We start from the raw sequence: 14,698 nt of genomic DNA, 5'->3' as shown, positions 1-14,698 counted from the left end.
GTAACTGCGTTTATGACTGATTTACGGAACTTTTACTTGGCAGGCCCTGCTGTTACTGTTAGTTGGTTACTATGGATCTTTCAACATGCCACTCTGGCATGTGCATTAAAAATAACCTCCCAAGACTGTACAGAATACATAGAACAACGAGAGTACAGTCATAGCTGCAGACTCCAGGCTTTGCTTTGGTGCCTATGTATTCACATGTGCTCCTATATGATGCAAGTACAAGGAAAAAAAATCAAACACCTTTTAAATGTCTGGTTACATTGTAATTATTCTAAATTTTCCCCGAAGCAGAAGTTCTCAGAAATCAACAACATCCCAAACAACTGTAGACCAAAAGAGTTTAAAAAAAACACAAGTTACAAGTATTTGTTAAGGGCACAGATCCAAAGACAGACTGTCTGGGTTTGAATCCTGGCTCCAGTACTTAACTAGCTCTGGGATCTTTGCAAGTTATACCATGACCACAGCTATCTCATCTGCAAAATGGAGTGATGATAGCAATCTCAAAGGGTCCTTCCAAAGATGAGAGGAAATAGGTAAAAGTTCTTAGTTTGGTACTTGAGCATAGAAGGTCCTCAATAAATAATCTTTTGAATGCCACTTTTTAGCATGTAGATGGATAGCATTTATCAACATGCAATTTATGTTACAGTGCCTGGCACTGAGTATGTGCTTACTGAAACAGTGATGTCCGTTTACGTATATTCCTGATACTCTTTTCTAAATTATATACTTCTTAAGATCAGAGCTATACTCGATTCATCTTTGTATTCTCCACAGCTCTGTGGTGAGTGCTGAATAAAATATTTATTGAATTAATTGAAAAGAGAAAAGCTGTTAAAATGTAAGAGGCAACAGTTAGTATGTAAACTGGTACAAAAAAAAAAAATCACAGGCTTTAAGTGCAAATAAAATCCAGTGCCAAGAAAACACTGAAGTTCCCTGAAACTAAATGGATATATCAAGCTACATATGAATACAATATTTGTAATGCTGGGTCTGGTTCAGTGAGTCTGGTTCTAGCTGGGTACTGCAGAGGGAAGAAAAGCTTTTATCTCTCTCCCACCCCTGGCCTCAGCCCATGAGCTAGGCTTGCCCATGACTCAAGAGAAGAATTGCTCTCCCAAAGCCAGACACCACAGTCACCACAAGCAAAGTAGTTTCCTTATACCACTTCAAGAGTCATCGGACTCAGTGGCAGCAGCATAGGCAGAAGACTGGGGATGAGGGACATGAGGCCAGGAGAATATAGACTCTGCCCCAGTTTCCATCACTAGTGGTTGAACCAGCATGAACAGAACTGTGCCCATGCAGAGGGGAGAGAAGGCTATCTTCTTTTGATAAGAAAGCCAGTGGATCATTCTGAATTCTTAGCAGGGAAAATAGTAATAAGAGGCCTGTGACTGTGGACTCATGTCTGTCACCCAGGGCAAAAGTGAAAATAAGTGTGTGTGTGTGTGTGTGTGTGTGTGTGTGTGTGTAAACACTGTTTCCTTCTTTTCTGACAGTATGTCTACACTTTCTACCCAAAGGCCACTGGGAACACTCCTGTAGTTGACTAAGTTGGGTTTTTTACTTGTTACTTACTGTGGGGAAACCATGGGGCATCTCAGCAAGAGGGTATTAGAACCTATTATAGACTTGGGCTTTGGTTGGGTGATTTGCAGGAAGGCTCTAGGAAAATAGGAGTTCATTCTAGATTGGGTGCTGTCAGAAAGCAGAGATAATTCTATGATTAGGTATCCCAATAAGACTTATCTTTAGGAAGGACAGAACTAGAGTGAAGATAAAGCTGTAATTGCCAAAGAAACAATGGTCACTTACATTAGCTGGAAGAGGGGGATGCTTGGTAATGTGTGGCTTGGACAATATTCATGTTTTCTTTGTTCAGCATGATTACAGAGTCATTGTCTTGATCCATCATGGTCAGAGAGTGGCCTGGTCTGATGTTGATGCTAGGTGAAATTGTTTATGTTCAGTGGGTGAACACCAAGACCTATCTATGAGTGCCAGGCCATACGGCAACACCTACACCTAACTGATTGTGCCTGGCATAGAGTAGGATGTCAGTTACTAATGTAACTGAGAACGTAGAAGAAAAAAGTGGTAAACCAATTAGAAATGTATTTCAGCAGTTTTTCTGATACAAGTCTCTTGGAGCTTGGCACAACCATATAGCATTTTAACTGATGGATGATGGTACCCAATGAGAATTGATAAATATTAGATTGAGGTCAACCTGCACTATCTACTGTTGTGTCACAGGACACCATCCTTGGTTCTGTCTTGTCAATTCGCTTACCATTTTTGTCTGTTTTTAGGACCTACGATCAATTAAAGTTAAAGGGAGGCAGATTTTGCTTTTAAAACACGTATACACTCACACACAGTGACATCAGAAATTATCTTTCTGTTGAGGAAACAAATGCCCCATGATTAGAACTCTGCAAACAGAGGCCAAGTGACCACTGGTAAGGATTTTGTGGGAGGGATGCAGACATAGATTTAATTTCTAACTAATTTCTTAGAGCTTTTATATGGTAAATACTTATAGTACGATATTCTTTTAATATTTTCCCAGATTTCTAACTGCTTCACTTGTTTCCAGAAGAAATTATCTTTTTTCTAGGCACATATCCCACTCAGAGCCTTGTAGAACAGTTTGTATATTTATCAAATTTATGTATAGCGCAGTAAGAATTTTAACAGGAACTTGTTTGTTCTCAAACAGTTCAATCTTTTGGACTTGGTTAACTGATTTGGCTCTATTCCACCTGCTTTCTCGTACCTATTTGTATCTTAAATTATTTGCTTTACATCTAATACTAAATATTCTGCATTACAAATTCTACTTTTGTTTTCATAGGTACTCTGATCTGTGCCACCTTCTACTCTTGTGTAGTAACTAGATTTAGCTTCACAACAATATAGTTCTAATTTTGTAGAACTTGAGAGTTATAAAATTTTATTACAATCTCAAAGTGCCTTAAACTCTACATCCTCCTCTGACTTAACAATGAAAAATTGGTTAATACAAAAAAGGATTCTTTCTGAATATACACAATCATCTCTTAATTTAGAATTAATTAAACTGTTAATCTTTGAGTTTTCTTAGTGTACATCTTGCATATAATTAGTACTTTTAAACCTTAAATATACTGTATAACATTAATTCATTTTGCATAAAGCCTTCTTTTAGTCTGGAATGTCTAGAAAGCAGAGCCTGAGGCAGGAATACCTGATGTATTGATGATCGTAATATAAGAAATATATATTTTGGTTTTCATCCCTGACTCTCGGCCAGAGCTCCTAAAACCTTTGTAGTTTCCTAATCGATACAGGTGCGAGGAGTATCTTTTGTTCTAATATTTGGTCTTTGACCCCAGTTCATGACGCAAATCTCCTAAATCTCTTGGAATTTCCTGGGTGATAGGAGAATCTTTTATTTTAATGAGGCAACTCTTGGTGGGCTTCTGGATAGCTTCAAGATGGGTATTAGTTACCAGAAAGACCAAGCCATGATTCCAAGCTTGGAATTTTCAGCCCAGTCCCTCATCCTCTGGGGAGCAGAGAAGAGCTGGAGATTCAGTTAATAATCAATCACGCCTATGTGAGGAAGCCTCCATAAAAATCCCTGATCTATTGGGTTCAGAGAGCTTCTGGGTTGGTGAAACCATCCATGTACTGGAAGAGTGACATCTCCCAGCTCCATGGAGACAGAAGCCCCTGCTTTCAGGACCCTTCTAGACCTCACCCTATGTATCTCTTCATCTGGCTGTACATCTATATTTTTATCATAGCCTTTATTATTTAATAAACCAGTAAATATAAGTGTTTCCCTGAGTTCTATAAACTGTTCTAGCAAATTATTGAACTTGAGAAGGGGGTGACGGGAACCCCAAATTACTGCAAGTAGGTCAGAAGTACAGGTGACAACCTGAGACTTTCAATTGGCCTCAAGTGGGGACAGTTTCGTAGGAGTGAGACCTTAATTTGTGGGATCTGACAATAACTCAAGGTAGATAGTGTCAGAACAGAATTAAATTGTGGGACACCCAGTAGACACCCACTGAGAATCAGGGACATGTTTAATGTTTCAGGAAAAACCCCACACATTTGGTGGCCAGAAGTGTGAATATGATAGTAGTAGAGAGGAAAGCAATAGAAGAGGAAACTAAGATTTTTTTCTTAAAATGTTATATGTGGGAATACCATCCCAAGCCAGCAAGAATAAGGGAAAAAGAAAATGAAACTGGAAAAGAAAGTAAGCCATACAAGGTGAAAGATCCATGCTGGCCACTCCTTTACAACGGGCAAGACACAAGAGGTCTCCTGACCAATCTTATAAGAAACTGTGCCTCAAGGGAAGGAGGAAGAGCAGGGAATGTATTTGCCTACTTACCTGCTGACTCCTATTTTCCATTAGTCAAAGTTTGACCCACCAGCAGTTAGCTTCCCAGTCCTTCCAGGTTGCCATGTTCAGCTCCTTTGGCATCCACTTGGAAAGCCAAATTCCACACCCTGCTGTGCAGCATTTCATTCAAGTCCAGAAGAGACAGGAGAAGCTATATAGCCCCCACCCCTCCTAGTAATTGGTCAGCACTAGAACCACTTGGACTCTGCAGTTGAGACAGGCTGAGCAAGTGACTGAGGGTCCAGGAGACGTTGGTACCCATTAACTCTGAGGAAGCACTCAAGCTGTTTCTGATATACTTTGACTGTCCAAGCCTCTATCACTGTCCACCTTTAGTGAACTTTTAGCACTTAGTCTGTACTCTTTATGGCACAGAGTTGAAGTGTCTGCCATATGTGAGTCTCTTCTCCCTCCTAGACACTCAAGAACATGACACTTCTTGACTCTCTGCAGTCAGGTGAAGTTGTATGATTCGTTCTGGCTAATGGTCATGAGAGGAAGTTCCACGTGTGCTTCTGGGTGAAAGCATATAAGAGCCAGTGTAAGTTCTCACATTCTTTTTCTGCTGCAGAAAACATGGAAGCTATGCTGAAATAGTAGAGGCACAGAAGGAAGTATGGGTAGAAAGGAGCTGTATTTATATTTCATTAGTCAGACTTAGCTTACAAGGAACAGAAATTTCTGAGAAACTCAGCAAAATATAAACGGAGGTTGGAGACTCAGTAGGCAGGAACCAGAGATCCAGCAATAAGAATCATAATCAAGTTCAAGCCACAGGAACTATCCGGCTAAGATGCTCCTGCTGGCCAGACCACCTGTGCCTTGATGGACACCATTTTTTGCTACCGTAAATAATTTCTAAACAACCCCTGTGTCTTAGTATCACTATTTTTGGGATTAAAGCACCAATGGCAGAAATTATTTCAGCCTATATCATATGTCCACATCCTAGCTACAAGAGAGATAGGGAAAAGAGAGATTTGCTCCATTCTCTCTCCATCCCACCAATACTACACATGAAACATTCCAGAAATAGGCGCTTGGACACTGAGCAGCCTAATAATAATAATAATAATAATAATAATAATAATAATAAATCCAAAATCCTATGAATGTCCACTGCGGTCATATGCTACTTTATTTATGCTACCGTGTCTGGCTATAATGCTTTCTTGGAGTAGTCAATGAAGAAATATTTGTGATTAATGAAAAGCTGAGTAGTTTAACTATATAGGAAATAAATGGGAAGTTACAGAATTCAGCACCTACATAGTAGGTCAATATCTGATGAGCACAAATCAGGATTTAAACAGGAATGAAATTTGGGAACGGAAAGTTCTAAATCAATGATGCCACTTAAAGTAGTTATTACTGTCCTTCCTCTTAGGCAGAGTATTGTCATTTTTTTCCCTATGTGGACCAAGATGTCCCCTTGCTTTTTCTTTCTACAGTCCCATTTTCTGAGAAAAGTAAAAATCACCAGATCAGAGCATTTTTATCTCCACTTCTTCTTTGTTGAAATAAACACATCATCCCAATTATCACCACAGTCCAAGCACCTCTAGTTTACATGCCTTAAGTGACTATTCCCCATTCTCTGCAGAAACTTGAGATTAAACTAGAAGGATCTATATGCTTTCTCCTTTGGGGATCATTCTACCATATAGTATGTCATTATCTATATTAAGAAACCTATTCTAATGAAACAAAGAAATTCCAGATATATAAGTAATAAGTTCTTAGGTAATTGCTAAAGATAACTAAGGTATTTTCATAGCCTTTTGAGACTTCCCATAAAATTTTCCTCGATGTGGAAACAAGATACTGATGCAATTGGACCCATAATCTGACCGGTTAGCACATCTCTTAAATTTTTGAAAGGGACAATTAAACACTGAACTCAGAATTTGAGGAAGATTGTCCTGGTCATTTGTATAGAAACAGCCGGAACCAAGTAAGTGAAGGCGGGTGATAAAGACCAGGATGCAAGATGTTGAGAATTAAAAAAGAGCAGAAATCTAAGAAAATTCTAATGTCTGCTCCAGCGGAATTTGTATGATAGATGGGAGGGGAAAATAGTACCACTGTGAGCAAGAGGGCTTCAAATAGGCAAAAATTCTAGCTCCCTGTTGCAACATATGGTGACATCCTCAGGGCGAGTTGTAAGATAGTGATTGTTTTGGCAACAGTCAGCAGGGCAACAGTCAAAGGCAACATGCCCCAGGGGAACAGCCTGAAACGTGTTCTCACTCCTAACTTCCTGCCCTAAAAATATATGGAATAGTTTCACATGTCCTAATTAAGGGCAACCATGGAATGATTGAATTTTTACTCTTAATAATAACCATCACTGATTGAGTGGCTACCATATGAGGGCCACTAAATTAGGAACTCGACATATGCTGTCTCATATACTGTTCATATAATTTTTACAGATGAGGAACTGAAGCTCAGAGAGGTTTTACAATTTTTCCAGGATCTCATAGCAAATTAGTGGCAGAACTAGGAACTAAAGCTAGGGATACTGTACTCCAAGAACTCCCTCTATTTACTGAACCACAGTGTCTCAAAACAAATGTGCCAAAAGAGGGGACACTGGACGGATGATTTAAAAATAATGCCATTGTGAATTACATTGATGGGTGATTAGAATGATATTTCCTTTGGTGGCCTTCTGACTCACCAACAGCAAAGCAAAAAGCATTTTCATGATAATATTGTCACATTTAACAGATAAATATAGGGATATTTTGTCAATAGTAGTGGGAAATTCAAGTTGTAACTCTGACAACTTGGCCGTCATTTTGTAGATGTGTTTTCTTTATATAATTTAAAACTTCTGCTTGGAAAAATCAATTTATAACATATTACTTAAATGCCCCAAACAAAGGTTAATTAGACATACAGTAAGTCTTCACTTAATGTCATGAGTAAGTTCTTGGACATTGCGACTTTCAGTAAAAGGGTGTATAAGGAAACCCATTCTACCACCGGCTAATTTATATAAACAAGAGTTAAGTTCCTATGGCGTATTTCTGGTCTCAAAAACATCACCAAACTTTTAAATGAAGACCCAAACACTTCTGATATTACACATTGAAATAAATGTGATGTATGCGTACATTTAAGAAAGACGAATAAAAATAAGTAATTATTTTCCAACCTCTTTATTCCAGTTCAGGGTCACGGGTGGCCAGAGCCTCTCTTGGAAGCTCAGGAGCCAGGCAAGACCCACCCCGTGCAGGACACCCTTCCATCTCAGGGAGCACTTGCACCCTAACTCACTAATCCTGGGACAATGAGACATGCCTGTTCACCTCATGTACATATCGTTGGGATGTGGGAGGAAACCCGAGTCTTGCAGACATGGGAGAATGTGCAAACTTCACACACACAGTGGCCCTGGCTGGAATCAATCTTTTTTTTTTCTTTCTCATCAACATTGTAAAGAAGCAATGTTGAATAAAATGATGTTATTCAAGGACCTGCTGTACAGTAGTTTCCTCCTTATTCTCAGTTTCACTTTCCGTGGTTTCAGTTACCCTCAGTCGACCGTCTGAACTATTAAATGGAAAATTCCAGAAATAAACAATTCATGTTTTAAATTGTATGCCTTTCTGCGTAGCATGATGAAATCTCGTGCCTCCGCACTCCCTCTTACCTAAGACGTGAATCATCCCTTCGTCCACGTTCTCCAGGCTGTATGTGCTCACTGTTACATAGTAGCTGTCTAGGTTATCAGATCGACTGTTGTGGCATCGCAGTGCTCCTGTTCAAATAATCCTCATCTTACTTAATAATGGTCCCAAAGCTCAAGAGTAGTGATGCTGGCAATTTGGATATGCCAAAGAGAGTTGTAAAGTGCTTCCTTTAAGCGAAAAGTTGAAAGTTCTGGACTTAATAAAGAAAAAAAAATCATATGCTGAGGTTGCTAAGATCTACAATAAGAACAAACCTTCTATCCATGAAATTGTGAAGGAAAAAGAAATTTGTGCTCATTTTGATCTTCCTCTGATATGTTACCTAAAAGTCAATAGTAGCCTAACTCTCTGTCACGACACTTATGTCATTCACTCACTTCACCTTTCCACATCATTTTATCATCTCACATCATCACGAGAGGAAGGAAAAAAAGATGTTTTGAGGAAGAGAGACTACAGTCACATAACTTTTATTACAGTATGTTTTTATAATTGTTTTATTTTATTATGAGTTATTGTTAATCTCTTACTGTGCCTATTTTAAAAATCAAAGTTTATCATATGTATGTATGTAAAGGAAAAAGCAGAGTACATATAAGGTTCTACACGATCTGTGGTTTCAGGCATCCATTGGGGGGTCTCGGAACCTATTCCCCGTGGATAAGTGGGAAGCTGTGTGATTAGGTATGAACACTGCTTCCCTGAGAGTTTGTTTGCCTTTTCCTTCCAGTAATGCTAATGTGATTTTCTGTGTTTCTATTTTTGCTCTCGCTTCCAGAGCCAAATTTGACGCTGAACAACAAAAATATATATTAATCTATATGTTTAGAATACTTGCTTTCTCTTATTTTTCTTGATCTTATTTTTATCATTCACTTATTTAATATCTATTTGTGTACCTAATACATGTCAGACCCTTTGCCAAGTAGATGCAAAGATGAACACAACTTGGTTCTCACCTTCAAGGACCTCATAGTCTAATGAGAAAATTTACATGAAACAAGTAACTATAAGACAGTATAATAAATGCTATAGTAAAATATTGCCCATAGAATAGTAGCAGGACAAGACAGAAGGGTCAGATTGATAAGGAGTTTTAAATTGGATTTTTTTTTTTTATGCCTACAGAACCTGGTCTTCCTAGGTGGTCCGCCATCCAAGTACTAACCAGACCTGACCCCCCCTTAGCTTCTGAGATCGGGCATGTTCAGGGTGGCATGGCCGTAGAGTTGTTGGATCTTAAAATATGAGATTAAGTTTGATGGATGGGGGTTGACTGGGGGTAAGGTGTTGGGAAAGAACCTTGCAGGTAAATTTGTAATTATTTTACTTTTATTAACCTTATTGGGAAGCTACATTTTGTTAAAAATTGCTTAAATCCTCCTGGAAAAGAGGTGGGAGATGATAGAATAGATAGGCACATTTTCACCCCAATGGATTCTGAAGCAGTTGGGGCAAAAAAAAGAGGCAGTCAGCCAAACACAGCCTGATCACAGACTCTAGCATGAAAGGTACAATTACTTGCAAATCCAGAGCTCTTAAATGTCCACTTCTTGAGGAAGTTTGAACCTTATCCTGTTCATCTTTCCTCATTGCTCTTTTTCTCCATAGTCATACCACATATTTCTATGCTTCGACTGCTTTCCCTGGATATTAGCATAAGCCTCAACAGATTTTTTTAAATTTATTTACAAGTGGTTAATGCAATTCAGTCAGTCATTTCATCTTCCAACTGTGACTCTCCTTTTTCTTACATAAAGAAATGTACTCCCTTAAATGCTGAGGTGGTTGCATTGTGTCATCGCCAAAGGTTATTGTTGCCAAAGGTGTACAAGTAGCCTGACTGTGTTCTAACCGTCCCATCTGTTCCTCATGCCTTGATATTCTCTTTGCTTTGGGGTAAGAATGGCATAAAAAGCATGCACTTTGGAGTCAGATTCAACTTTGGATTCATGCTCATCTACTTACTAGCTGTGTCACCTTGAGCAATTTACCTAACCTCTCGGAACTTCAGTTTCCACATATGTAAAGGGATGACTAAAATCAGCCTTTCAGAATTGGTGAAATAATATATGCAAGAGTCTAGCATGTAGCCTGGCATATGGTGGCTTCAATACACTGAGGCTGGTACTGGAGTACTAATGGTTCTTCACTACTCATTACTGTTCACCATGCATGACGTTTCAAAGACAGACCTCATATGTGACAGTGCCCCATAAGATTATACAGAAGCTGAATTTCCTGTAAGCAATGGAAGAATATATGGTTCAGGAAGAATTCTTTTTCTCTGTTGGGAGCAATTTCTGTGGGGTTTGCCGATATATTCTGTCTCACTCGCAGCACCTAAATTTTGAGTGCAGATTGCCTCCCAATTAGCCAGCCACTGACCTGTGTCAGCACAGAGAAGCCTGTCCCCCAGCACTACATACTCAGAGGGCACTAAAGCCCTCCCAGATTTAGCTTAATGGTCTTCAAAGTACACTGCTGTAGATTCTTTGTTGAGGATCTAAGATCCTGTACAAGGACACAGGTCTACAGGAACTACCTTAACAAGTGCCACTGCCACTTCAGTAAGAGCTTTCTGTGGTAGTGTGGAGCCAGCCTACCGCTGTGCTCTGGAAATATTTTCAGGCTGTAATAATGGAAAGCTAAGATAAGTTTTATTTCTTCCATTAATTCAATTCCAGAGAGAGCCCTTTGTTCTAGATAGGGTCAGTGGAACCAAAAATAAATTTACAAAGTCAAAATATTCAGTCCTTAGTTCTACACCCTCTCCATCTTTTTTATGAACACCACAAAGTTCCTTAACCTGACCACTGTTCCAACATGCAATAGCCAAAGCCACATCGCCACGGCAATCCTTTACGTTTCTTTATCTCTCTATCTTGATTTCTTCCTACCGATCCTCAGCTCACCTTCACTCCCTCCTGACAGTCACTGTTATGGTGACCTAAACCTTATCCAGGCAGTTTCTCCTCAGTATTTCCCATCAGTCCAGCCCACATCCCTGTTCATGAAGCAGCATTGATAGCTTCAACATTCTATTTTTAACCTTGTTGGAAGGAAGTAGAGGGAGGGTATGGGAGGCTTTGTGGGACAGTATTTATAAAGTCTACAATAGTGTACAAGTAATGTCTTAGGCCTTCACATTCACTCACCACTCACTCCTTGACGCCTAACAATGCATAACTCAGACTGTATCCCAGTCGTTAAGCGACACATGACTGTATTGTCACAATCAGATTCATTTTTATTAACCTTTTCTCCTGGTCTCAAAAATTTTGTTTCAAGGGCATTATAGTGACTGAATATCGTGTTTACTTTTAAAGGATTTCATGAAAAGTCCTTCATCCCTTCCACATTCCCATCCCCGCTTTTCCAGAGATTTCAGCTTCCCTTCCCTCCTACCTAGGCAACCTCTCTCTAACTGCCAAGTCTTCTCAAAGTCAAGATCCTACCTTTCTTGTTTTGTTGTCCACGTTGGAACATTAGAGAGCTAAATAAATAACAACTATTACACAGTCAGCATGAATGTGTTCAATAAATACCTGAGGTATTATCCCTAGACTTTAATTACACTGAATCTCTGGACATGGGATGTATAAACAGAGGGCTGGCTACAAAATAATAAAATTATATTTTGGCTGCTCTAAATAGGCAATAGGCTGTTAACATGAATGAATAGCCAAGGCGTTCCCATCCTCTTAAGAGCAGAGCTTCACCTGTCACTCACACCAGGGATCATATGAAAAGGCTAGGCATAGTTCAAAGACTAGCCCATCTAAGAGACATATAGATTGGTGGTTACTAGCAGGGAAGGGGGTCGGGGTAGGGCAAAATGAGTAGAAAGGATTGATGTATGGTGACCACTGAAAACTTGACCTTTGGTGGTGAGCACACTGTAGTGTATACAGATGTAGAATTATAATATTGTACACCTGAAATATATAATGTTGTAAACCAATGTTACCTCAATAATAATTATTTCTATTAACATAAAAAAAAAAAAGACTAGCCCACTATAATTTTCCTTCCCCTGCAACATCAACTACAGCCAAACTGCTAAAACCTCTCAGGTGAAATTCCTTAGCAGGGGTAGGTTGTGCTGCACAGTCCCTTCCCTGTGTAAATGTGTTGCTTCCTAATTATTATATAGATCTGGCTCTGTCTCCTTAACTGATCTCTAGGCTCCTAGAAAGTGCTTTTTCCTTCTTTTTTATTCCCTCACAATATTAAGTATTTAATCTGTGCTCAAGAATAACTCGTTTTGACTTGAAAAGCCACAAAAATGATCATTTCTGCCTGTAAGGTTTTGGCTAACTTTTCATTTCTTTTTTAAACTATTTATTATTATTTATGTCTATAGCACCTGGTCTTCCTAGGTGGTCTCCCATCTAAGTACAAACCAGGCCCAACCCTGCTTAGCTTCCAAGATCAGACATCAGGCTTGTTCAGGGTGGCATAGCCATAGACCATGGACCATGGCTCCACTGGGGTGTGAACCCAGGACCTTCTGTTTGTAAAGCAGATGTGCTAACCGCTACACTATGGAACCATGTCCTCGTTTCTTTTTTTAAATGTTTTCAAATTGTGTGTATAAAATATTTCCAACATACAGAAAAGAACCAAAAGATAATATAATACTTAAGAATCCAGTACCTGGATTAAACAGATGTTAATATTTTGTCATATTTTCATTAATCCTCTCTTTTGAGTTTTAATGTTAAAAACACAGAGAAAATCATCCCTAATCCTTCTCTCTCCCTCTACACTTCAAGATAAGCTATCTTTCAATTGATCAAGTTAATTCACCTCTCAGGTTTTTGACTACTATGTGTAGAATTATCTATAAACTATGTGTTATTGTTTCGTGTATTTAAATTTTTATATCCTCGCTGTTACTGTGTATCTTGCTGCAGCTTGCTTTTTTCATGAGATAGTCTATTTTTGAGATTCTTCTGTGTTGATATTGGTGAATCATATTCATTGATTTTTAGCTCCTGAACAGCAGTCCGCAGGTACATCCACTCATTTCTCTTTGGAGCAGCATTTTGGCCACTCACACCTTCTTGCTGTTTTAAGCAGTGCTGCAGTAAACATTCATAAACTTTGCTCCTGGTGCGTGAACTTCCCAGGCAGAGTTTGGTGGATAACAGCTTAGGCTCCCAAGCCCAGTTGCCCACTCCAAATCCAAGCCCCACCACAAAGTCACAACGGTGTGATCTTGGGCGTGTTACTTAACTCCTCTGTGCCTCGGTGTCCTCTTTAGTAAAATTAGGATAATGATAGTATCTCCTTGAAGAGAATAAAGCAGTGAGAAAAGAGTCGTACGCAAAGTAAACACTCAGTATATGACAGCAGTTGTTATTGGGGCAGACACCTAGGAAGCAGGTCTGAGGATCTTTGACTTTACCAAGGATTGCCAGATTAATTTACAGTTGGTTGTACCAGTTTACACTCTAACCAGCACTATACGAGTGTTTGTCTCCCACATCTTCACCAGCACTTGGTATGAACAGTGTGGCTTTCTAATCCTTTCAAATGCAAGAAGATAGAAGAAACTGAGACCATGGGTATTCTGATTCCAAGTATAGGGCTCTTTGCATCAAAAAGAATTGATAGTTATCTTAAATCTTTCATTCTCAACTCAAAACCTGAAGAGGGTCCCATCTTTCCCCAAGACAGTCACAACTTCTCTGTGTTTCAAGGCCTTTTATTAGTTGGCTCTTGACTCTTTCTCAAACTTATTTCCCAACACACTCTTAGCCACATTCTCACCACTCCACCACTAACATACCCTGGCTGATTTGTGAGTTTTCCAAGTTCGTTCTCGCTTCCGTGCCTTTGTTTGTGCCATTCCCTTCTCTTAGACTTCTCTCCATTCTCCATCATCTCTCTAGGTCCTGTTCAAGTCTTATACATTCAGTTGATCACTTCAGTGTGCACTCTGAACTACCGTACTGGCTGTTTCTTCATGAAATATGACTTAACTCATGAAGACTCACTACTTAACTAATGATCTTTCTCATGCTTGGAAATAATCAGCATTATCTGCAAATGGTGATTACATTGTGTGCTCATGCAGCCAAAGTTTTATTTAGCATTTTACGAAATGATGCAAAAGACTGTGTGCATATTCAATTTTCAAAATTTAATGAGCACCTTGGTAGAGAGATATCAAGAAGATCATGACTCCTGCTTTTGGGGAGCTGAAATTGTGTATAGTTAGGGCAAAATACTCATATCTATGCACAAGTTAAAAGGTCCTTTGCAGAGCAACATGTGAACAAATGCAAGTTCATATAACACTGTATGTATTTCTATGTTGAGGTGATAAAAAGGAATAAAAAGAATTAGGCGGAAATTTTCCAAAACAAAATCAGTGAAAAAGATGAACTTAATTCCATGGAAAAGAAGGAAGAAAACATTCTAGTACATGCAAGGTCATGGAAGTGCAAGCAAATACCTTATCATATTGTACTTGATAGAGCATATATTAGTAGTAGTAGTAGTAGTTATTAGTTTTAATATTCTCGTTTGATAGTAGGAGATGCCTGGGCATTTAAATTAACTT

The 14,698-nt window shown here is 39.0% G+C and overlaps 2 pseudogenes; both read right to left on the bottom strand.

Annotated features, from left to right (window-relative positions):
• LOC102880008 overlaps positions 1 to 7,226 on the bottom strand; it is a 28,381-nt pseudogene extending 21,155 nt beyond the window's left edge.
• A 5,255-nt stretch (positions 7,227 to 12,481) lies between these two features.
• On the bottom strand, positions 12,482 to 12,597 carry LOC112479886 (annotated as a pseudogene).
• Positions 12,598 to 14,698: the final 2,101 nt, after the last annotated feature.

Source organism: Pteropus alecto, unplaced genomic scaffold, assembly GCF_000325575.1.
Source record: "Pteropus alecto unplaced genomic scaffold, ASM32557v1 scaffold21, whole genome shotgun sequence".
NCBI lineage: Eukaryota > Metazoa > Chordata > Mammalia > Chiroptera > Pteropodidae > Pteropus > Pteropus alecto.
Note: the sequence above shows the minus strand (reverse complement) of the source record. Positions and strands in the feature narration are given on the sequence as shown.